The 24107-nt window shown below is 37.9% G+C and overlaps 1 protein-coding gene across 3 annotated transcripts in view; it reads left to right on the top strand.

Moving 5' to 3' along the window:
* The first annotated feature begins 2181 nt into the window (after positions 1 to 2181).
* Positions 2182 to 24107, top strand: part of FILIP1 (filamin A interacting protein 1) — a 187536-nt gene continuing 165610 nt past the window's right edge. For all 3 annotated transcript variants that reach the window (XM_030315859.1, XM_030315858.1, XM_030315856.1), the window contains exon 1: positions 2182 to 2536. The gene's annotated coding sequence lies outside the window, so the exon portion shown is untranslated. The remainder of the gene's footprint in view (positions 2537 to 24107) is intronic.

Below are 24107 nucleotides of genomic sequence, written 5' to 3'. Positions count from 1 at the left end.
AAACAAAACAAAACAAAACACTGAGAACCCTAATTATCTGGATAGTTAGAGAGGAAATAGCTTTCATGCTCATGATGGAATTATCTAGGCCCATAAAGGTAAAGTGGGCTATTTCCTCTCAGTTATCTTGGCTTGAGCTGTAAGTTCTCTGCTTCTATAATGTGAACTTAAAAAAAATTTTTTTTTAATGTTTATTTATTTTTGAGAGAGACAAAGCGTGAGCAGGGGAAGGGCAGAGGAGAGAAGGAGACACAGAATCTGAAGCAGGTTTCAGGCTCTGAGCTGTCAGCACAGAACCTGACACGGGGCTCAGAACTCACAGACCATGAGATCATGACCTGAGCTGAAGTTGGACACTTAACTGACTGAGCCACCCAGGTGCCCCTAATGTGGACTTTCAGTAAGAGTGAAATGATACATTCCTGGAGTCCTCTGCAGTGAAATGGTTCTCAACCTGGTGGGCTATGTTGTGTGCGGTATGTACATTTTTGAAACAATAATCTCTCCACACCCCTTTGTAATTTTTAAAAGTTCTCGTGGTGATTCTGAACCATGTTCTAGCCCAGTCACACACTTCTACCTCCTATCAGAATTCACTTTTTAGGAACTGTGAATAGATTGTTTCTAAGAGATCCATTAGTGTTCTAGAAGAGTCAATTAATTTCACATAAGAACACTTCCATCTTAATAGAAGCCTTTTTAAAAAATCAAGCTTGGCCTAGACCCAGAAAGACTAAGAATCCAAACAAATGCAATTTTATATGTGAATAGTAGTAAGTAAATTAAGAGTAAAGGATGAATACTGTTAGTGTGGTGGCTGGGATGGGAAGAACGAAGATGTTTTCTAATGGGTTGAGGTATGGGGGGTGTCAGTGAATCTTGGAGGTGAGGGTAATTGTTTTAAAAAGAAGGACACAGACACACACACACACACACACACACACACACACACAAACCCCTCTTGTGAAAAGTGGTAGCCTTTCCCAGAGAGAAGTTAAGTGTTATCAAGCATATTGAGCACTTCTCACAAATTTACAATGCTCAAAATATTAAATCCATGCCTTTACATGTCTCCTTGGTCTAGTTTCAGTTTGCATGTCAAAAAAAGAGTATCATTAGACTGATAAACTGATATCAGGAAAGGGACCAACCTTTATAATGGTGTTAGTGAGGTTTTTGTCAGGGCAGTATTCTAGTGTGTTAACAAATAATGGCGTGTGTGTGCGTGTGTGTGTGTGTGTGTGTGTGTCCCTTCCTACTTTACCTGTGCTAAAGGGATCTCTCTCAGTGCCTCTTACATATGTAATAAATAGTCCCCAAAACTAGTTTAGCACACTTTTTTTCAAATAAGTCTAGATCTTGGCAGATTAATACTATTTTAGGATATAAGAATAAAATATCTTCAGACATTCTTCATGTGAGAGTGCAGAGTAGAAGTGACCCTTCTCTGGTTTTGGAGACTGCAGGGTTAATGATGAGGCAAGTCTGTCAACAGCTAGAGGTGTTTCAAGCCCTGGTTTTCCTGGAGGGTTCTCCATTTCTTACTTTGAATGAATGACCTGAGTGAGAATGCTAAGATTTTCCTTCTTAACCTTACTCCTTTCAAAAACATAGTATTACAGACATTCCTTTATGTTAACCTTATTTTAATAACATTCAGGTATTTAAACTGATCAAGTCTGATATGACAGGGTAGGTCATCTAGCTATGAAAGTAAAACGCCAGTGTAAAACACTGTCTGGAACAATCACTTTCTGTGAAATTTCCCAACAGTTGTGATACATTTTAAAAAGGCTTTTTAAATTTAAGAACATTTATCTGAGAATGCCTAATTGAGAAAAGTACTGCACATTGGTAAATTGCTCTGCTCAAGACAACTGCTATTTCTTCATCATATTTAAAGTCTCAAATCACAATTTGTATTTAAGAGCTTCAAATAATAATTACCTCTGTGTAATGAGCAGAAGTCCTTAAAAGGGTCTGCCGGTTTCCCTGAAATCTTTTACAGGGTGAGCAGAGCTATATCCACTGATAACCCAGCTGCCGAGGAACTGAGTAAAGCCGGCTCCAAACTTCTCAGCTGTTGACAGGCTTGACTTGCTGAGAACACTGGTTAAATATAGCACGCGCGAGCTCAGCTCCTCAACAAAGTCATTGCTCCGACAGTGTTGTGAAGGGAGCAGAAGACGAGAAATCTAATCTCAGAACCCAACAACACCTAGCAACAGTTGAAAAAACTTTTAAACAAAAGTCTGGGTGGGAGATATACAACAGCCTCCAATTTCTGCTGATCGGGATTTCAGGGAGAAGAAGCTGCTTTCTTTCCCCTTCTCTCTACTCAGTTTCCTGCATGACTTCAGCTATTGGCCAGTCCTAGGAAAGAAAGTGGGAAAAGCTTTTTCCTCTGTATTCTTTTGGGTTGGATAGTTTTCCAGGACTCCAGTCTCTCTTGGGCTGTGGGACAAGCCACTGGGTTCTTCAAAGGATAAACTACCTCCATAAAGGACATACTCTTGGTTAAACAAGCTGCCGTCAGGTAAGACCAAAATAAATAGCTATTTACTGTCTTAAGAAATTTCTGCTTCTACAAGAAGTGTTTTCTCTCAGATTCTGTGTTGTCAGTTTCCTTTGATTCTTACTGTTTCCACTGTGTGATAACACATTTAAGGAATTATCATAATTATTGTGAATTATTTTTAAAGAATCAGTACTGTCATCTCTCTCAGAATTATGCCAATTCCTTTTTAAACACAAAGATTGTTATAATGTTTTAATAGCCATCACAATATTTCTGCCAAGTTATCATTCTTTGGCAGGTAACAGAAATATGGCAAAGGACAAGTTCACAGCTCCTTTCACAGTTAAGACAGTGAAACAGTGGAAGAGATCTTTTCCCTAGGAGCAAAATAACGTTGATTTACTGAAACTAGCTGAGCAGCTTGTGTGGTAAATGAGAGGAGAGTCCTGTATGGTGTTTGTATTGCTATACTTAAGACGCCCTGCTATCTGCTTTTCCCTTTGCTTGATTCTCTGATTACACTGGTACACCTTGTGCTGGTTCTGACCTGGTTACGTTACAGTCACCCCAAATGCTTCTGACTAGGCACAAAATATGGCTGCTGTAAAATCACTACTTTTGCAGTTGTTGAATATAAACCATTCAGGAGAATGTTTTTGTGTGTGTGTGTGTGTGCGTGTGTGATTTGGAAAATGATAAACTGAGTAATTGCTTGTGTATAGATAAAACAGATTCTGGTTTCTAAAATGGAAATTGAATTTATTAGAAAAAACTCTTTCTAAAGTTGTATATGTGTGTATGTGAGTGTATTTACTATCATGTGAAGGAAATCCTCCTTTTATCTGTTGGTATATTGTCTCCCCCTCCATGAGTTGCTATGCGATTTTATCAGAAATGCTTAGAGTGATCAATTTCACATTGATTCTGACAAAAGTTGTGGCTGAATATTGGGATATGGTTATTGAGACGTGGTGTCTATAACTGGGCTAGATTTACATAAGAAATTTTGTTCCTTTAAGTGAACACGATAATTTGGATGAATGTTCTAAATCTAAGGATAATATAAAACATACAGATGCACATTTTGAAAGGGAATTATTTGAGTCTATATTGTTAACTTAAACAAAGAATTTACCCAAGACCAGTTTTGAACAGGTTGTTTATTGACATTAAGAATGTATCAACCTTTCAGTAAGTGTTCCTATGTTAAGAAAAATTCATTAAAGCTCATATATCGAATATGCAGGTAAATGAAATAGTATATACATTTCAGTATGCCCAATGCTTCATAATTCTGATTGCATGATTAGTTTATGAAGTAAATGAAGCTAGTCATATATAATGAATGTATACAAGTAATAGTGCAAAATGCATTCTGGTAACCTTGGTATCAGAGAATGAAGCTCCTGGTGCTTTAGTGGAGATGAAGTATCTTCGTCTTGAAAAAATTTTGAAAAGTCAGAACAAAATGCTTTACATTTTTCTTGTTTTTATCTTGGGAAGGGTCACATTGTTGGCTTACAAATGTATGTGTAAAGCCAAACTCTGCCATTAGTTCTAGGCATGTAATTTCTTTTGGAGTTAATGGAACACTGTGCAGATAGCTGAGTACAGCATTTGGCCTTGAGTGAAATCTATTCTTCAAAATGAATCAATTTCTGAGAATCATTGTCTTCATGGCTGTAAATTTACTCATGAGAATAAAAAATAGCTGAAGTTAGACCATGTGCTTCCCTCCAGTATATGAACAATGAAACCCTCCATGAACCATGCGGATTCTGTTCTCCTGTTCACTCAAATTCACGTTTCTATGTTATTTCGCAAACTACCCTTTCCCCTTTACCATAAGGGTTGTTAGATTCCATTGTTGTATCTCCTACCACACTAAGACCTCTTCCCTTTACTCTCAGTCTGGATTGTAACAATGCTGGCCCCCCTACCACCCCTCCTTGCCATCCAAACCATTTTGCCAATGACCACAGGGTTAATTTTCCTAAAACATTGCTCTACTTGTTTCTCTATTCTTCAGTTATCTTCTGGGACTCCTGGTTGCTGCCAAACACCTAGGCTGGGTATTTTGAAAACCTTCCATCATCTGGCATGTACTTAACTTTTCCAGTTTCACCTCCCATTACTCAACAAGTGTCCTTCTGCTTCAGATATTTCAGATTTGGAGCCATTCTCCAAACACATACACAGTGTGCATTTCAGTGCTACACCCCTGCTTGTTTCATTCCCCCTGCTTGGAATACCTTTCCTGCCTTTTCCTGTAGATACCTTGTCCACTCTTTAAAGCCCAGATCAGTGTCTTCTACTTTCACAATGAATCTCTGACCATGCCTTTTAGAAGTGATTCCTTTTTAGTTTAGACAGTTTGGTGCTCTGTTAGAATTAAGGAACGTTGGGACACGGTTTGTGTATGTAAATTCAGAACAATTTGATGAAGCAATTGGGTGCAAAGCGTTGTCCTAAGCATCGCTTGGTTATGGAGCTTTTTATCCCCATGCACACTGTGGATGTTCTATCAACTTTTTTGGCTCTAGATTTCTGATGATGAGTACATGACAAAGTATAAATAGGTATAAAATCAAGAAAAGCCACTTACAGTGCAGTTAATAACTTTTTATCTCAAAAATTTCTCAAGGCAAGTCTTCATAGTTTTATTATGCACAGAGAAGTTACAAGTAATTCTAACTATGCTCATGTACCTGATTGTGGAGATGATGTACCTCTTGAGAATAAAATAGAAAGAACTATATATAAAGACTGTATATATATATATATATATATATATATATATATATATGCTTGTCCTATGTATGCATCTACCCACCTAAATGCTATAACTCATAACTTTTATCATCTTTTGGTACCAGATTCAATTTATAACCACCTTTGGTACTGCTCATTCAAGTCATGGTATTTTGTGGATCGTCATGGATAACAATCTGGCTTGGAACATTAAAATATTTAAATATCATGTTGTGATCCCTTTTTTCTTTTTTCCCTAGATATTTAAAAATAGAGACATTTTTCAGATTTATTTTTAATCACTCATGAAGACCATAAGTAAGGCACTGTATGAGATAAAACATGAATTATGATTTTGAAGCAATTTTTTCTGTGTCCACCAAAAGAAAGGCATTCTCTTTATACTTTCAGATAGCAAAGGAAGTTAAATTTACTCTTCTACATGTGTTTAGCAAGAATCATTATAGGATTTTACCAATGGAATTTGTGAAATATTTAATATATTCATTTAGCAATGGTTTTCCTATGGTTATATTTTAAATTTATTTTGTTAGAAGTGAAACTTGGTGGCAAAATACACATTCTAAACTAATGCTGATGATGTGTTTCTTTTTTGGAAGATGAACATGTCTTTGTAAAACAGGCGCCTTAAGAAATAGGGTTTTACAGAGCTTGCTTAATCCATATTTTTACTTATTTGTCTCATGTAATTTCTCTATACATGAGGATTTTAGAAAAGCAGCAGCTTGAGAAGTGAGGGGAAAGCTTAGGTTGAGATCTGTTTTAGCAGAAAGATTTCAGAGAGAACACTGGTAACGCCTTGTTAGAAATATGACATGTAAAAGACTGCAACATAAATTTGTTTATACATTAATTATTTTATTTTATTTTATTTATTTAAAAAAATTTTTAAAAATATTTATTTATTTTTGAGAGAGACAGAGACAGAGCTTGAGAGGGGGAGGGGCAGAGAGAGAGGGAGACATAGAATCCAAAGCATGCTCCAGGCTCTGAGCTGTCAGCACAGAGCCCAATGCGGGGCTCAAACCCATGGACAGTGAGATCATGACCTGAACCGAAGTCGGATGCCCAACCAACTGAGCCACCCAGGCGCACCTAATTATTTTAAATATATATAGCAATCGAAAGATAAGCTAATAAAATAAATTTTGTTTCCTTAAATGTGAATTGAAAATACAGCAAGGATATTGGTATGAAGGAGGAGGTAAGGAAGGCTAGTAGCACAGACAAGTCAAATGGCCTGGATTCAGATCTTCACTCACTACAACCCTGGGCAATTATTCTCTGTGCCTCAGTTTCCTCATCTGTAAAATGAGGATAACAATACTATCTTCCTCATAGAGTTGTTTTGAAGATTAAATGAGTTAATAAAAGTTAGTTGCCTGGTAGACTTCTCAATGAATTTAAGCTATTATTGCTTTATTATCACATCTTATCTGTTTATTTTAATCTTTGTTGCATACAAAATTCTTAGATATAGATATTCTGTGAACTCAAGTTCATAGATCATAGGAAAGGCAGAAGAATGTATTGTTTAAATTTGGAATCTTGTTTGGGACATACTTTGCTGCTGGGTACTCTAAGCAGACATAGTTTGAACTCTGGCCAATAATTTAGTATGGAATTTATGTTTCAAACCCTCTCTTATCTCAGCAGTCTGCTGTCTTATAGAATCATTACTAAAAAGGCTAAAAAATCACCCACAGCATAGACTCTTCTACGGTTTCTAAATTTGCACTTGGAGATAAAGTATGTTTATACATAGTGCTTGGGCCTCTTTTATAGCCTACAACACTGGGTAACGTATGGCAATGAAGACTTCCTCCTCCATAGAAAATATACTATTAAATTTATCACTCTTTATTTCTTCACTTAGATGTTTTGTTTTGTTTTACTAACCTAGTAACAGATAAAAATGAAAAGACCAAAAAAGGTCATCTCACGCTAGCTTTAACCTTACCAAATGGAAATGAATTCTTGCTATTCATTGTCCTTAATCCTATTCATTCTTAAACATGACAAGAAAGTATATTCCAAGGCAAACAAAAAAAAAACCCTTATATCATAAAGATGTGTGTGTATATTATAAGGTACTTATATTCTGTATATTTAATTTAGCAAAAATATTTGAAACACTCTTATAAACAGGGAAGTTTCTTAGTAGCTTTAGCTCCAACAAACCTTATGCCGGGTAGTTATGGTTTCAACCCGACCATTTGCTTTATTTTTCCCAATTGAAAGGATAAGTTTCTAAAACATAAGGCAAACTGAGTTTTAGAATTGTCATTCTCTAATGAAAACCTTGCTATAGAAATAAAGTAGGAAGAAAAGAAAAGAAATAGGAACTTTTCCTGGCTTTACAGAATACATTATTAAGACTTGAGGGCAAAAATATAGGAAAAATATAGGAAAAATATAGGAATCAGGAAAATACATTGAATTATGTTCTTCTTTTCCCTTAAATGGTCAGTCCTACTCTTTGGCTAATCAGTGAAGGGGAAAGAGTACTACTACTTTCCCTGTGGCAATAGCTGACGCAGTTTGATTTCAAAGGCAAGGCAGGAATTATAGAACTTGGAATAAGGAAAGTCAAACGTGAATTGAGCAGTTAGTGCTAGCTGGCCGCTAACCAGCTGATTGCAGAACTTGAGAAACTCCCAACAGAAATGAAGTAACAGGACGTTAACCAGCACCCCAGTCCCTGAGAGCTTTGTTTAAGCCACAGCAACACTGAAAAGTCAAAAGAAGGTTGGTGTTGCTTTTCCTTTTTGGGAAATGGTGTCAATGTGCATAATATTGGGTGATTTATGTGTTTCTGAGGTCTGTGAAAGACAGACTAAAAAACTGTAAAGCGAATGCAGAATTGATCTCAAGTGATCTGACTGTAATTGAGCCCTTAGGGTTAAGGGATATTTCTGTTTTTGCTTTCTTGCTTAAATTCTGCCACCTACTTCCTTTACTCAAATATAGATGAACATGATTGTTACCCAACTGGCCAAAGACCTTATATGTCTACACTTGAAAAAAGTCTTTTTTTTTTTTGCAACAACTAATTGTAACTACCATCTTCCCAAGTTACTTTGAAGAGATGAATTATCTGCTGCTTATCTTTGTAAGGAAAAGGTGTAAGAAATCCATGAACTGAACACATCAGACTTGGCCAAATTCATTCTTTAAAAAATGATTTGCTGAAGATTTAATGCTGAAAGGCAATTTGATTAAAAACAGTAGACTGTTGACATCACCAAGACAATCAAGTTACTGCCAACTTGCCTTGTTTGTCTAAAAGATCTTTATAAAAAATAAGGTTTTTAGGAACACCCACACATACACACAGAGAAATACATTCATAGGTGATATGGTAATAGGGATAAAAGGATTTTATTTTTTTTTTATATCCCTTTAATATACTTACGTCTTAACTAATTCACTTTAGGGCCTGCTTCTTTGAGGTACCACAGCACAACAGGAAAGGAAGAGGCATTGCTGAGTTCATAATGCTATTTCAGTGTGGCAGCCTAAGTACATGAGGAAATGACGCCCTGGGCCTGTATTTGGAGCCTCACAGTTACTGTGACGACAACACACACACTACTGGAAAACAAAGATGGTCTGCTTGCCAGGTTGAGCCAGGAAGAGTTTGCCAGCTCAGATTTTTCCTAATTATTCTGTAAATCTTGAAATGTGACACTGGAGATATGCAAGCCTCTTTGTATTTCAAGAACTGTTTAGTAAGTGATACATACTTGAGCAGCATGGTGTTTGGATGAGGGAGGGGTCTTACACATAAGCTTAACTTTCACATGTTGTCTTGATAGACACCATCTTCTGGTTTGGACATCACCAAACCAACTGCTTTGATCACAGGCTGTTGTTTGCTATGGTGCATAAGGAAGCCAACTGCATTGGTAGAATTCACTCCTTAGGGGCTTCTCAACTTTGGGTTACATATCTCCACGTTCTGTATGCTGTTCATTTCAGAGATCATTGACCAACATACCAGGTGTTCCTACCAATGACTGGGCATCTGAATCCCAATTCTTATATAATGATATAATCCATTATATAATAATAATAACTGTGTAAAATTCACCTCATCTATATAATGTATATCATATAGCTATACATAATTATTTACTATATACAGATGATGACAATATTGGGTAGCATGTACTGGAGATTATTGTGCCAAGCACTTCACATGGATGATGTTATTGACTTCTCATAACAACCTTGTGAGACATTAGTTTTATCTCTGTTTTATGGATTGGAAAAATGAGGCTGGTAGATGGTAACAAACACGCCCACTGGTAAGGTGAACATTCAAACCTAGGCAACTTGACTTTAGCTAGCTATAATTTCAACCAGTTTCTTGTAATGTAGTCACTAGTTCAAGGAAGACCTCCACCTAGGTGACTGTGAGATGTTTTAGTGAAAATTGTAGAATGTAACACTGCAGGGAGTCAGGTGCTTCTGCAGTCTGAAAAGACTCACCAAGAGCAAAGAACAAAGAGATTCAGGGCCAACTGGCGACTCTTCTCCCAGATCCAGAAGTAGAAACAGAAGGGCTTCAGTGGCCCCTGGAGTTGGGCAACCCAGGAAAAGCCAGGCCTGGGTACTGGAATGCATAAGTTATTCTTCCACAGTTATTGATAGGGCAGTGTGATTCCCTGGGAGAGGGTGGCATGGAGCATTTGCTTTTATGAGTTATTAAGGCTGCTATTGTAGCCAAATCTATTGATACTATTGGGGTTTTGGTCTCCTTCTTGCCTCTGTTGACAACTCAGAACTCCACTTCTTTTTTTAAAAAAAAATTTTTTTAACGTTTATTTATTATTGAAAGACAGAGACAGAGCATGAGCAGGGAAGGGGCAGAGAGAGAGGGAGACACAGAATCTGAAGCAGGCTCCATCTGAGCCATCAGCACAGAGCCCGACGCGGGGCTCGAACTCACAAACCACGAGATCATGACCTGAGCTGAAGTTGGACGCTCAACCAACTGAGCCACCCAGGCGCCCCTCAGAACTCCATTTCTGTAGTAACATTTGAAATGCTCTGCAAATCTCTGCCTTGGTCATAAACATTCAGTTTGTTAAGTGTGTTCAAGAGAGAGTCCTACAAAATACTTATTCCAGGTGTTGGTGTTCCTTGAAGAAGTCTTTGGTGGTGTGTGTATATTGGTTGGAGGAGGCAAGGAAGGAGAGGATAGAACGTTTTGTTCTATATAAGAGCCTTCATAGGCTCCCCAAGACTCTGTTTAGGGAGTGAGTTGTCAATCTGGCATCATGTTATTCCCTCAGAAAAAACCAGAGAGGTTGCTATAGTTTAAGGAAAATTATCCGATGCTTCAGCCAGTGGTTTGCTCCTGTGGAACAATAGTGTGAACTATTTTATTGGATATTTGATTTAATTCTTTTATCTTTATTAACCAAGAGTTAACCACTAATGATGCTAAGTGTCTGATCACTTGGATATAATTAAAATTTTTGAGTTTCTATTTACACGTACGGCATGGATTATCTGAAGTAAAAGGAGATAAATTCTAATAAAATTTTGATGGAACAGATAATGCTTTGCTTTTTCTTATGCCAGTGTCCATAAATACTCTATGTACCTAATATCCCAGGTGATGAGAGTGAATATTCCAGTAACGTAAATGTTTCATGTGAAGTGAGCACATAACAGAATGAATCTCTACCCTCTGAGAAATTTTATTCTATGAATTGTAAACAGTATCTTGTCAGAAATATATTAGCACACCTTGACCCCCCGCCTCCTGCAACATATAGATAAACATTCATTACTGGTCAATACACAGGACTTATACTACTGCTTACCTGACAGGCTAAACACTCTTTGCAAATACACTCTTTGTACGGGTTTATTTAATCCAAAATAAAAGTACTGACCTATTTCATCAAGGTCCTCTGTTTCATTCACATGATCTCTCCTGATTTCCTTACAACAAGTAAACTCAGAACTTCCCTTTTGTCATCTCTTGTCTTTATGTAAAAAGGTGTAACAGTATCAAAGGAAGAAGAGAATTAGTGCTATATCCATTAGAGACAAAGGGCTTGACTGTTGGCTTCTGGAAGTTATTTTTTTCTTTTTTCTCATTCAGTTATTCTAAATTTCTCTTGGCAACAAAACTGAGATAGCCTTTTTAAATGGAAGATATTAACAATTTATCATATTAATGCAAGAGCTATCTAAAACATTCTGTAAGAGCTTCTAGTTCTCTGGGTACTTTTGTACCTGGTCTGATTTCAAGCAGGAATGGGGGCTCTGAGTCTCACACTGTTGATGATTATATAGCTTTAGTCTTGAAGCCAACCTTACCCAGCAGGAAACTGAACTCTGAGTTCACTTGGAATGGTCAGAACATCTAGTCTTGTGGTTCTCAATACTCTTTTGCATCAGGCTCACCAGGGATGCTCTACAAATTCAATGTCTGGGGGATATGCTCCAGAGGTTGTGATTCAAGCTCCTGAGTAGGTGCTCAAGTACTGATCTATTTTGGAAGCTTTTATGTGATTGTAATGTACACCTGGGGTTGAGAACCAGTTATCTAGTTACAACCTCATCATTTAAAAGAAGATAGTACTGAGGTGAAGGAAGAGAAGTCACTTGGCAGAAGTTACAAATTCCTCTGAGTACCAGCCTACTACCCTTTTTATCACATGATCATTATAAATAATAACGTAAGTAATATTTTAATTTTTTTATGTCTATGTATTTTTGAGACAGAGACAGAGCATGATCTGGGAAGGGGCAGAGACACAGGGAGATGCAGAATCCGAAGCAGGCTCCAGGCTCCAAGCCGTCAGCGCAGAGCCTGACGTGGGGCTCCAACACATGAACCATGAGATCATGACCTGAGCCAAAGTCAGATGCTTAACTGATCAAGCCACCCAGGTGCTCCTAAAATAGCTAATATTTAATGAGTGCTTTCTATGTATTAAGCACTAACACCTCCACAGGGCAGATACTCATGTACTCTACATTTTACAGGTAAAAAAGGCGGAAGGAATTGTCCAAAGTCCCCTAGCAAGCAAGTGGCAGATCTGGGATTTGAGTCAAGCAATTGGACTCCTCAGTTTGTACTCTTTTATTTTATTTTCTAGTTTTAAAAATTTACATCCAAATTAGTTAGCATATGTCAGTTTGTACTCTTAAGCTCTTCATTGCTTTGCTGTTCTGGAGCTAACTCTGAGACTGTAAGGTGTTAAATGGTAGCTGCTTCCCTGTTTCAGCATCAGCAATCTTGTGGCAGCTGACCTTGGTGCTGTGATAACTAACTGGACTTTCTGCTTGACTAAAGATTGGTTCCTTGCTTTCTCTATTTGCCCAATAAGTGGACCAATTGGAGACAACCCATTCTCTTAGAGACTGTTCCAGGGTGCTCCATTTCCCCAGTGACTTTGTTTCTGTAACTGTATTTTCTTGCCCTTGTTCACTGATATAATATCTTCTGCCTTACTTTTGGGCTCATATTCTTTTTATCATTCCATGGAAATTCTAACCACAGTCTCTAGTCTCCTGTTCAGACCCTTGACTTTTCCCCTAGTCCTGTGGCTTTGGCTGGTTTCACTATTTCCCCTGGGATTCCCCTATCGGGATGTACATACCATCCGTTAACTTCTCATGATAGCAGCAACAACAGGAAGGGATTAATTACTTGACTTCTTCTATGGCAGCAGGTGCATTGGAAACAAGCTGGTCTGTCCCATGGAACTGACTGGTCCCACAGCCAGTGGGTTAAATACCCTGAAGACCTTTGAAGTCTACATTTTTAGGCAGCATGTATAGAATTAATTTTCTGATTGATTCTGTAAGTTTGAAGTTCTAAAGAGCAGGATTTTTTACATGTAGGGGAAAATCTATAAGCATTGTCTGGTTAAATGAACCTTACCAAGATGAAAGTCATCAATGGCAAATCCTGTAACACAGATTATTCTAAGCAATAGAATCTAAACAAAAAGTCAGAGATTATAATTATTCTGATTAGTATTTACTTGTAAATTTTAAAAATAAACATGATAAATAGATTGAGATATGATTTGGCATGATCTTTAGAATCACATTGCACAAAATAAATGCTCAATAAGCATTTGTTAAATTGAATCCATTAAATATGAAACTGAGAAAGCAAGCATTACTGACAAGTTTCCATTGATTGGATTTAACTTGATTGTTTTTTATAAACAGAGGAATAACAATCAGTGACCATGGGTGATTATCTCTCTGCTTCTCAATATTCTCTTAACCTTATTGGTCACATGTTGCTTTTATTACGATACAAATTAAAAATCAACAAACACTTAAAATGTCCATTAGAGTATCAGAGAATAACCAACTCATAACTAACTGAGTGGAAGCTGTACTCTAGCTATGATTAGTAGGATATAGATGTATTTCCAATAAGAGACTAAAACTCTTACTTTAAATATAATGGTATAATGGGGCAGCTGTCTGGCTCAGTTGGTAGAGCATGTGACTCTTGATCTCAAGGCTGTAAGTTTGAGCCCCACATTGGCATAGATATTTACTTAAAAAAATAAATATAGTGGTATAAGACAACTATTGACACAGACTAATTGCAAATATTCGCCACTTATCTTTTCACTCATGCACTGAAAAACTCATGAAAAAAACATAACCAGGCTCTTATTGTGGTTTATTAGCTGGAAATGTTCTCATCCTCGGAAATCTATTTTGGAGTTAGGATTGCTCCACTCCCCTACAAGTGGTAAAGCAACAGCTGCCATTTAATTAATGTGTCTGCTGACAGCTCCAGCTGATGAATACCATTGAAGTTCCCTATCAGCATCAATACTACCCACACATTACTCCAAAAGGAAATATTGATCATAGTTGCTTGATTTTGTCTTAATTTCACCATAGCTTTCTTCCCTGCATCACTTTCCCCAAATTCCAATGATGCTGTTATTTACATCACCATTCACATCTTCCAGGGAATAAAGTCCCAGTGGAACACATGTGTTCCTGGTGATGTATTGCGATGGAATCTCACCAAAATGAACACGTGAAATGCTGAGCTCAAACAGAGGAGAGGACAAGGGAGAAAACCAGATGAAAGTGACTTGTGGTTTCTCGGAAAGTGAAGAATTTTGTCCTTTTGAGAGAGAGAGAGAGATTGGAGGGAAAAAACAGAGCTTTTCTTTTTCCACATAGTATGAATGCATAGTTAAAATCCTATGACTTGATTTATGTCTGGCTTACTTTAATATCTGTTCCCAGACACTTTCATAGGAGTTGGACTTCCACAGTACCGACACTAGTTTTGTGTGAGAATTGAAGAGGATTTGGGCTGTGTGAAAGCAACTAATTATAGAGTGAAATTCACTCAGTCTGCTCATGTTGAAAAATATGTTTTGGGCTCAAGCAGGCAAGGCCCATGTATATAGCTGGAAGAAGGGCTGGAGTGGTCCTGAACTGGGAACAGGTGGAGCACAGGATCCAAATGGCATGGGATTAGGTGATGAAGGGTAATCCAAGTTGGCAGTCGGCACCAGAAGGTCTAACATAAAGTTATGGAGTGTCCTGGCATGCAGGTAGAGCATGGCTGTGTCCGATACAGGTAGAGAGTCAGCATTCAGGTAAGCCTGTGAGCAGGACCCGGGAGGAGAGCAGGGGGGTGAGATTTAGGGACAGGATAGTTCTGGTGGTGGAGTAGTCCTAGAGATTCTGAGTGAGATGCCAAAATTGTAATGAAATGTCAGAATAACTAAGATGATGCTAAATCTGAGAGTACTGGGCTAGGACATTCTGTGTCCTCTTTCACATTTAATATGTAGCAGTCACCCATTCACAAATATTTTAGATTCATAAGTGTCAGGCATTGAGCTAGAGATTGGAATACAACAGTGAATATTGTATTATTTCTACTCTTTAACAGGTGCTGAAGGTAAAAACAATGGCAATTTTGATGCCATGTGACCAGTGAGTAAATGGTATTGTGAGAACACCCATCTGGTTTTGGGTAGTCAGTGATTGGTTTAGCAATCATAGGTGGGATGAAGTGACTCTTGCTGTGGGAAAGACGAACTTTTGAGGCTGAAAAGGAAATAGGGCCTGACACACAAGGTCTCAGGGAATGCAGCAGAAATGAATGTGATTAAAATTTTGAATATCTGCTTTGTTGCAACAAGTCCACATAGCTTTACAAATGGTGGAGAATTTGTAAATTACATTCTTTCCACTTATATGATAATTTTAATGTTTTTTGAGAATAATGTAATGAAGAGGATGCACTCTCTCTATATATTTTCATTATACTTAAATCTATGGTGGCCATAACAAGCCAGCCAAATATGCATCTTGTAGGCTAGAAAATTCTTGACTCTCGCCACCATCCACACTCTTTCACAACAGTGACTGCTCTTAATGTATCTAAAAGGGGTGATGACCACTTCCTATTAAATTATTTGCTTTAGGGCTTTCACAAGCTTGTGTACTTTGAAAAATTGTTACATATATTCAAACTTCACTTCAAGGGCTTAACTGCTGCTGGAGCAAGAAATCTGTGTGAATAGCCAGGAAATTTTTGAAGTGCAAGTTGGGAGGATTGCCTCACCACATATTAAAATAAATTTTGAGACCACACTCATTAAAACACTTTGGTAGTGGTGTCAGAATCAGTTCATATCCGATGAGGATATCAAGGGAAAATAATAGAAAGTCTAGAAAAACAGACACCTCCATATAAGAAGTTTGTGCTGGGAAGGAGAGACATTTCAAATTAGAAAAGAAAATACAGGTTTTTCAATCAATGCATGTTGAAATAATTGAAAAAAAAAGAAATTAATTCTCTACATCATACCTTATACCAAAATATACAGTAGATGCACCAAAAATGTAAGTGGAAAAAATGAACCTGAAATACTTGAGAATAGATAGATAGATAGATAGATAGATAGATAGATAGATAGATAATGGATAGATTGATAGAGTGGGGAAGATCTTCCTAAACAAGACAGAAAATCAGTAAAACAAGACTAAAATATTTGACTCCATAAAAACTGAAAATTTTACACAGGAAAAAACCTATCTCATGAATCCAGTTACAATACAAGCAGCAAGCCAGACAAAAATATTTTTGACCCAAATAGTCAAGGGCAAATATTCTTAATATAAACAGCTCTCTTAAATGAATAAAACAAAAGAGATACAAAAGAAACATGGGCAAATAACATAGGTAAACAATTTATAATAAATGTGTGGAAAACTAACCTCACTGATAATTAAAAACTCAAAGGAAGGTAGTATTATTTCAACCGACACATTGACAAAGACTGTAAAGAATACAATGCCTTGTATAGTGAGGATGTGAGGAAATGGACACTGTACACTGCTGGTGGGAAAGTCAACTAAGAAAGCTTCCTGAAAAGCAATTAGACAATATGTGGTAAAAATCCTTATAATTAGAAGAAAAATAAGGTCACTTCCATTTTGAAAAATAGAAGAGTTAAAACACATGTGATGCTTTTGAGAATGCATTGTTTCTTTTCCTCCTATTGTTCCCAAATATTGTCTATTGACTTCTAAAAGTTTGGCAGACCTAGATGCCCTTATTAAAAAAAAAAAAAGTCCACATACTTCTTCCTTAGTAGTGTGATAAGATTTTCTAGGAGAGACCCTGCTTCATCAGAGTTGTTGAAATAAGCCTGCCCAGTCCATTTTGCCTATCATCGAAGTGCCAAGTACATCTTAATGGCAATGTACTTCCTGAGTAATGATATTACCAAAACCTAACCTGATAACCAAAATGGACACACTTCCATTGACTGGATCATGAGGGTGAGGGATCAAGGAGCAGGCAGATGAAGTGCGGCAAGGCAGTAAGCTTTATGAGAGATGGGGAAACTGAGACCCAGAAAGTTTGACTTTCTCAAGGTCATATAGCTTATTAACTCAGGTGTATGAATTCACAGATAAGGCACAGTATTGTGCAGCCTATCTTTCTGGAATTTAGAACATGACCTGTATTGGATTATTTCCCTAGATATCTGTTGTATAAGAGATCAGGATTTCTCTGTCTCATCATGTCCTTGGCACCTCCAGATGTTGGGCTTTTCGGAACATCAGCAACTCTCCTCATCAATTGTGCCTGTCATTCCAGGAGATGGAGGGAGGCTAGTTCCAGAGTGGTGTGTGGTGTGCATGTGTCCTGAGAGGGGTCTTGTGAGGCTGGGACATACTGCAGACGATGCCTAGCTGCTTCCCACTCACTGGTCTGAGAGCAGGGGCATTTTGTGAATGGGTCAGGAGCAGTGATGTGAGTGATACCTCACCCAAGACCTTGTGTGCTAGCATTCTTGTTCTTTCTTCTGGGAAGCCCTTTTTTGGGAAGAAGCCACTCCTGAAAAGTTGCACAGAGGGAAGGTAGGCACTAAACATTCTAAACCAAGCTGATTATCTGGATCATCTCTTGCTGTTTGGTCCTGCAAGATGTGCTGAGATAAGCGGTGGTGCTTATCACTTCGCTTGTCCTTCCAGGTATTCTTCACACACTGGGCTTAAGCAAAAGAGTTCCCTTCTCTCGTACTCACACATGAAGAGGAGTGAGACCAACATTACGGGAATACATTTTATGGTACTTCACTTGGCTCACTTTACTGCTTTTCACAGATATTGTGGTTTTTTATTTTATTTATTTTTTAAATTTATTATTATTATTATTATTATTATTATTTTACAATTTGAAGGTTTGTGGTAACCCAGTGTTAACCCAGCAAGTCTACTGGCACTATTTTTTCCCAACAGCATCTGCTCACTTCATGTACTTGTGTCTCATTTTGGTACTTCTCACAATATTTCAAACTTTTTCATTTTCAGTATGTTTGTTATGGTGATCTGTGATCAGGGATAATGGCTCCCTAAATGCTCAGATGGTGGTTAGCATTTTTTTTTAGCAATAGAATATTTTAAATTAAGATATGCTTTTGGGGGCACCTGGGTGGCTCAGTCAGTTGAGCGTCTGACTCAATTTCAGCTCAGGTCATCGTCCCAAGGTTGTGGGATCGAGCCCCACGTCAGTGTAAAGCCTGCTTAAGATTCTCTCTCCTTCTCTCTCTCTCTTACCTTCTGTCCCTCTCCCCTACTTGCATGCTCTCTCTCTCTTTCTCTCTGAAAAAAAGATATGTATTTTTTAAAGACATAATGCTATTGCACACTTAATAGATTACAGTATAGTGTAAACATAATTTTATATACACTGGGAAACCAAAGAATTCATTTGATTCACTTTATTGCATGATATTTACTTTATTGTAGTGGCCTGGAATGGAACTTACATTATCTTCGAGGTATGCCTATATATACAATTCTGTTAATTAGAATTTAAGTTGAATAATAGCAACAACAGTGGTTTATTTCTAACTTCTTTCTGGTGATTGCTAGACCAAGGAATTTAACAATGCATTATTAGGGGTGCTTGGGTGACTGGCTCAGTGGTTAAGCATCTTACTCATTTAAAAAAAAAATTTTTTTTAACACATATTTTTTAGAGACGGAGAGAGACAGAGTATGAGCAAGGGGAGGGGCAGAGAAAGAGGGAGACACAGAATTCAGAGCAGGCTGCAGGCTCTGAGCTGTAGGCACAGAGCCCAATGAGGGGCTGGAACTCACAAACCGGAAGATCATGACCTGAGCTGAAGTTGGACGCTTAACCGGCTGAGCCACCCAGGCACCCCAAGCGTCTTACTCTTGATTTCAGCTCAGGTCATTATCTCACAGTCGTGAGATGGAGCCCTGTGTCAGGGCGTGGAGCCTGCTTAAGACTCTCTCTCTCTCTCTCTCTCTCTCTCTCTCTCTCTCTCTCTCTGTCTCTCTCCCTTCCCTGCAGGCTCTCTCTCCCCAAAAAACAAAACAAAACTATACAAAACAAAAACAAAATAAACAAAAAACCCACTAATGCATGATTCAACAAATTCATCACATTGTCCATTTCTAGCCCTCTGTTCATTAAACAGCCAAGCCAATGATATTCTCTTGTCCTTGCTTCATATTGTTCTGTATGTACATTCTTATATACTCACTGTGATCATGGGAATTCTCTTTCTTTCCTCTTCTTCCCTTTCCACATGGGTTCAGACCTTGATATGTATGCGTTTTTTCCTCTCCCTCACATGAGGGCCATCTCCTTCAGGCTTTCTAACCAACTTTCTGTACTTCCTGGGCTTATTCCTTATTGTCTCCTCTTTTTCTTCTTTTGAGAACCTTCTTTCTATTATTTCTTCTGCTTCAGCCAGTCTTTCTTTTTTTTAAATTTATTTTTGTTTTTTTTTTTTTAATTTACATCCAAGTTAGTTAGCATATAGTGCAACAATGATTTCAGGAGTAGATTCCTTATTGCCCCTTACCCACTTAGCCCATTCCCCCTCCCACAACCCCTCCAGCAACCCTCTGTTTGTTCTCCATATTTAAGGGTCTCTTATGTTTTGTCCCCCTCCCTGTTTTTATATTTGTTTTGCTTCCCTTTCCTTATGTTCATCTGTGTTTTCTCTTAAAGTCCTCATATGAGTGAAGTCATATGATTTTTATCTTTCTCTGACTGACTAATTTCGCTTAGCATAATACCCTCCAGTTCCATCCATGTAGTTGCAAATGACAAGATTTCATTCTTTTTGATTGCCAAGTAATACTCCATTGTGTGTGTGTGTGTGTGTGTGTGTGTGTGTGTGTGTGTACACACCACATCTTTATCTATTCATCCATTGATGGACGTTTGGGCTCTTTCCATACTTGTTGATAGTGCTGCTATAAACATGGGGGTGCATGTGCCCCTTCGAAACAGCACACCTGTATCCCTTAGATGAATGCCTAGTAGTACAATTGGCTCATAGCGTAGTTCTATTTTTAATTTTTTGAGGAACCTCCATACTGTTTTCCAGAGTGGCTGCACCAGCTTGCATTCCCACCAACAATGCAAAAGAGATCCTCTTTCTCCGCATCCTTGCCAACATCTGTTGTTGCCTGAGTAGTTCATGTTAGCCATTCTGACAGGTGTGAGGTGGTATCTCATTGTGGTTTTGATTTGTATTTTCCTGATGATGAGTGATGTTGAGCATTTTTTCATGTGTTGGTTGGCCATCTGGATGTCTTCTATGGAAACATGTCTATTCATGTCTTTTGCCCATATCTTCACTGGATTGTTTGTTTTTTGGGTGTTAGTCTGATAAGTTCTTTATAGATTTTGGATACTAACCCTTTATATGATATGTCATTTGCAAATATCCTCTCCCATTCCGTTGGTTGCCTTTTAGTTTTGCTGATTGTTTCCTTCACTGTGCAGAAGCTTTTTATTTTGATGAGGTCCCAATAGTTCATTTTTGCTTTTGTTTCCCCTGCTTCAGCCAGTCTTAGAGAATCTTTCAACATTCATGTACATGAAAGTTATAGAAATCAAGATACTTTTATTAATGTTATAGAGAAAAATTTGTTACCAATAATTAATCTTCAACCTCAAGATTTATTATCAATTCCAGTCAAAACTGTTAACCCCAATCATTCTCTAAGAAATATACACTTTGGAGGAGGGACCTGCCATTTTTTCTAGATTATTGTATAACAGAGCAGAATTTGAAGTACAAATTACCACTCAATGTAAGGGTCAAATCAGATGCTTGGGAACTGGAAGATTTTTTTCAAGTTCATTTATTTATTTTAGGAGAGAGAGCAAGAGAGAGAGCACGACAGGGAGGGGCAGAAAGAGAAGGAGAGAGAATCCCAAGCAGGCTCTGCACTGTCAGCTTGGGGTCCGACATGGGGCTCAAACCCATGAACCATGAGATCATGATCTGAGCCAAAACTGAGAGCCAGACACTCAAGCAACTGAGCCACCCAGGCACCTTAAGGGAACTGGAAGATGGTTTGACTTGAATTTCTTCTCAGTTTTTTTCTTTTAAAATAGGCTTCACGCCCAACACGGAGCTTGAACTTATGACCCCGAAATCAAGAGTGGCATGCTCTATTGACTGAGCCAGCCAGATACCCCTCTTCTCAGTTTTTTAAATTTGTTTTTCTTTTTTTTTTTAAAGTGTATTTATTTTTGAGAGAGAGACAGAGCATGATCTGGAGAGGGGCAGAGAGAGAGGGAGACACAGAATCCAAAGCAGGCTCCAGGCTCTGAGCTGTCAGCACAGAGCCTGACGCAGGACTCAAACCCACAAGCTGTGAGATCATGACCTGAGCCGAAGTCAGAGGCTTAACCGACTGAGCCACCCAGGTGCCCCTATATTTGTTTCTCTATTCTGGAATTTTGTGCCTTAGGGGGGAATAATGTCTAATACCTGAAGACACTGGAAGAACATGGTATGAGTACCATGAATGTAAAGGTGTTTAATATACTCAGAAAAGGTCAGAATCTTGGTTACATAAAGTCCTCAGCTAAATTCCAAAAAATTTTCATAAGTGCTTTATTTAAAGGATCATTATAAATTGTAGATTTAAAATATATATGTGGAATGGATTGAACACAATTTTCTAAAATATTCTTGAGAAGATTCTATATAATGATGGTGTGAAATTGCTTTTTGTAAAGCCCAGCTTAGTTTCCTCATTAAGAGTGGTTGATGTTGGGGCGCCTGGGTGGCGCAGTCGGTTGAGCGTCCGACTTCAGCCAGGTCACGATCTCGCGGTCCGTGAGTTCGAGCCCCGCGTCAGGCTCCGGGCTGATGGCTCGGAGCCTGGAGCCTGTTTCCGATTCTGTGTCTCCCTCTCTCTCTGCCCCTCCCCCGTTCATGCTCTGTCTCTCTCTGTCCCAAAAATAAATAAACATTGAAAAAAAAAATTAAAAAAAAAAAAAAAGAGTGGTTGATGTATTTGTTTAATTTGGTTCAATCCAAACTAAAGTTTAAAGTTAACATATAACCTCTTATGCTGCATATGATCTGGACCTAACTACAAAAGCAATTGTCTATGTATTTTTCTGTTTAACAGCCCAATTAAAGAGAATGGCAAACTAGAAATAATATCATATTTAATAAGATAAAAGTTGGTTATTTTAAAATGACTTAATGGATTAGTTCACATAGCCAAATAGATAAGGAATATTCCACTTAAATTCAAAATTCAGTAAGATATTATCTGGAGGTCACAATGCCAAAATTGTATGGATGTGTGTATGTATGTATGTATGATGTATAGCCTACCTTCTTCCATAAAAGATTTAAAAGGTTATCATATAGATTTGATAGGGATTGTTATGCATTGTCCCAAATAAAGCTATAATGTTGCTATATTTTTAAATAAAACATTTCTTGGCTAGCAAATGCATGGGCTTTTTGCTTTCCCTAAAATGCATTTGTTTTATTTATTTTTTTTTTAATTTGATACAATCACAAACTTAACAGAAAAGTAGGAAGTACTTTTTCTTCCTGAACCATTGGAGAATAAGTTTCAAACATGATGTCCCATCACCCCCAGTTCTTTTTCTTTTTAATGTTTGTGTATTTATTGTGAGAGAGAGAGGGCACTCACCTACATGCATGCAATTGGGGGGAGGGGCAGAGAGAATCCCAAGCAGGCTGCATGCTGTAGTGCAGAGCTGCATGGGGGCTTGATCTCACCTACTGTGAGATCATGACCTGAGCTGAGATCAAGAGTTGGATGCTCAACCAAGTCAGATGCTCAACTGACTGAGCTACAACCAGGTGCCTCTCCCATCACCCCCAATTCTTTTTTTTAAAGTTTACTTATTTATGTTTGAGAGAGGGAGTTGCACCAGTGCACATGGGCTCATGCACGTGTGCAAGTGGGGGAGGGGCAGAGAGAGAGGGAGAGAGAATCTCAAGCAGACTTTGTGCCGTCAGCGTGGAGCCCAGATGTGGGCTCAATGGACCATGAGATCATGACCTGAGCTGAAATCAAGGCACACTGGCTGGCGATCTACCCCCAATTCTTTAATGTACATTGCTACAACAAGGATATTTTCCAACATAACTATGACATCAACATCAAGATTAGGAAATTAACATTGATACATTACTACCATCTAATCCTCAGGACTCATTCAAGTTTCCAGTTGGCTCAGCAATGTCTTTTATAACAAAAAGATTTATTTCAGAATTACATATTGCATTTAATTGTGTCTCTTTAGTTTATTCAACTCTGGAACATTTCCCTAGTTCTTCCTTGGCACTTTTGAAGCTTGCAGGCCATTTGTTTTGTAGAATATCTTCTCATTTGGGTCTGATGTTTCCTCATGATTAGATTTAGGTTCTACAGCTTTGGCAAAGCATTTGTTTTTAATGTCCCCAAATGTCTTCTTTGATACCAGAATTATAACTTTATTGACACAAGAAGGCTATAATATAAATTTAGATTTTCATATGATTCCATCCTCTGTAACTTCAACATCATTTTTGACCTTTATCTAGCCTGTTTTGCTGCATGTGTTGTGGTAGACAGTCTCACCATTTTCTGCCTTTGGTGGTCTGACTCAGGGTTTCCCAACCTCAACATAATTGACATTTTATGCTGGATAATTCTTTGTTGTGGGGGCCTGTCCTGTGCGTTGTAGGATATTTATCCTTATGTATCATTAGCCTCCATCCACTAGACACTGGTAGCATTTCCCATTATAAGGTGTGACAAGCAAAAATGTATTTAGACATCGCCAAATATTTTCTGAGGCGTGAAATTGTCCCTGGTTGAGAATTCCTGGAGTAGCACATTTCTTTCATTGGTCTGACTTTTATTGGTATTCAAATCCTCATGAAACAGAAACAATACTTCAGGCAGTTTCTTTTCTTCTAATTGAGTTCCATCTTTAAAATCTAATCAGAATATTTTA

The sequence above is a fragment of the Lynx canadensis genome, chromosome B2, assembly GCF_007474595.2.
Source record: "Lynx canadensis isolate LIC74 chromosome B2, mLynCan4.pri.v2, whole genome shotgun sequence".
Lineage (NCBI taxonomy): Eukaryota > Metazoa > Chordata > Mammalia > Carnivora > Felidae > Lynx > Lynx canadensis.
The sequence above is the reverse complement of the archived record's forward strand: the minus strand, read 5'-3'. Positions and strand labels throughout refer to the sequence as shown.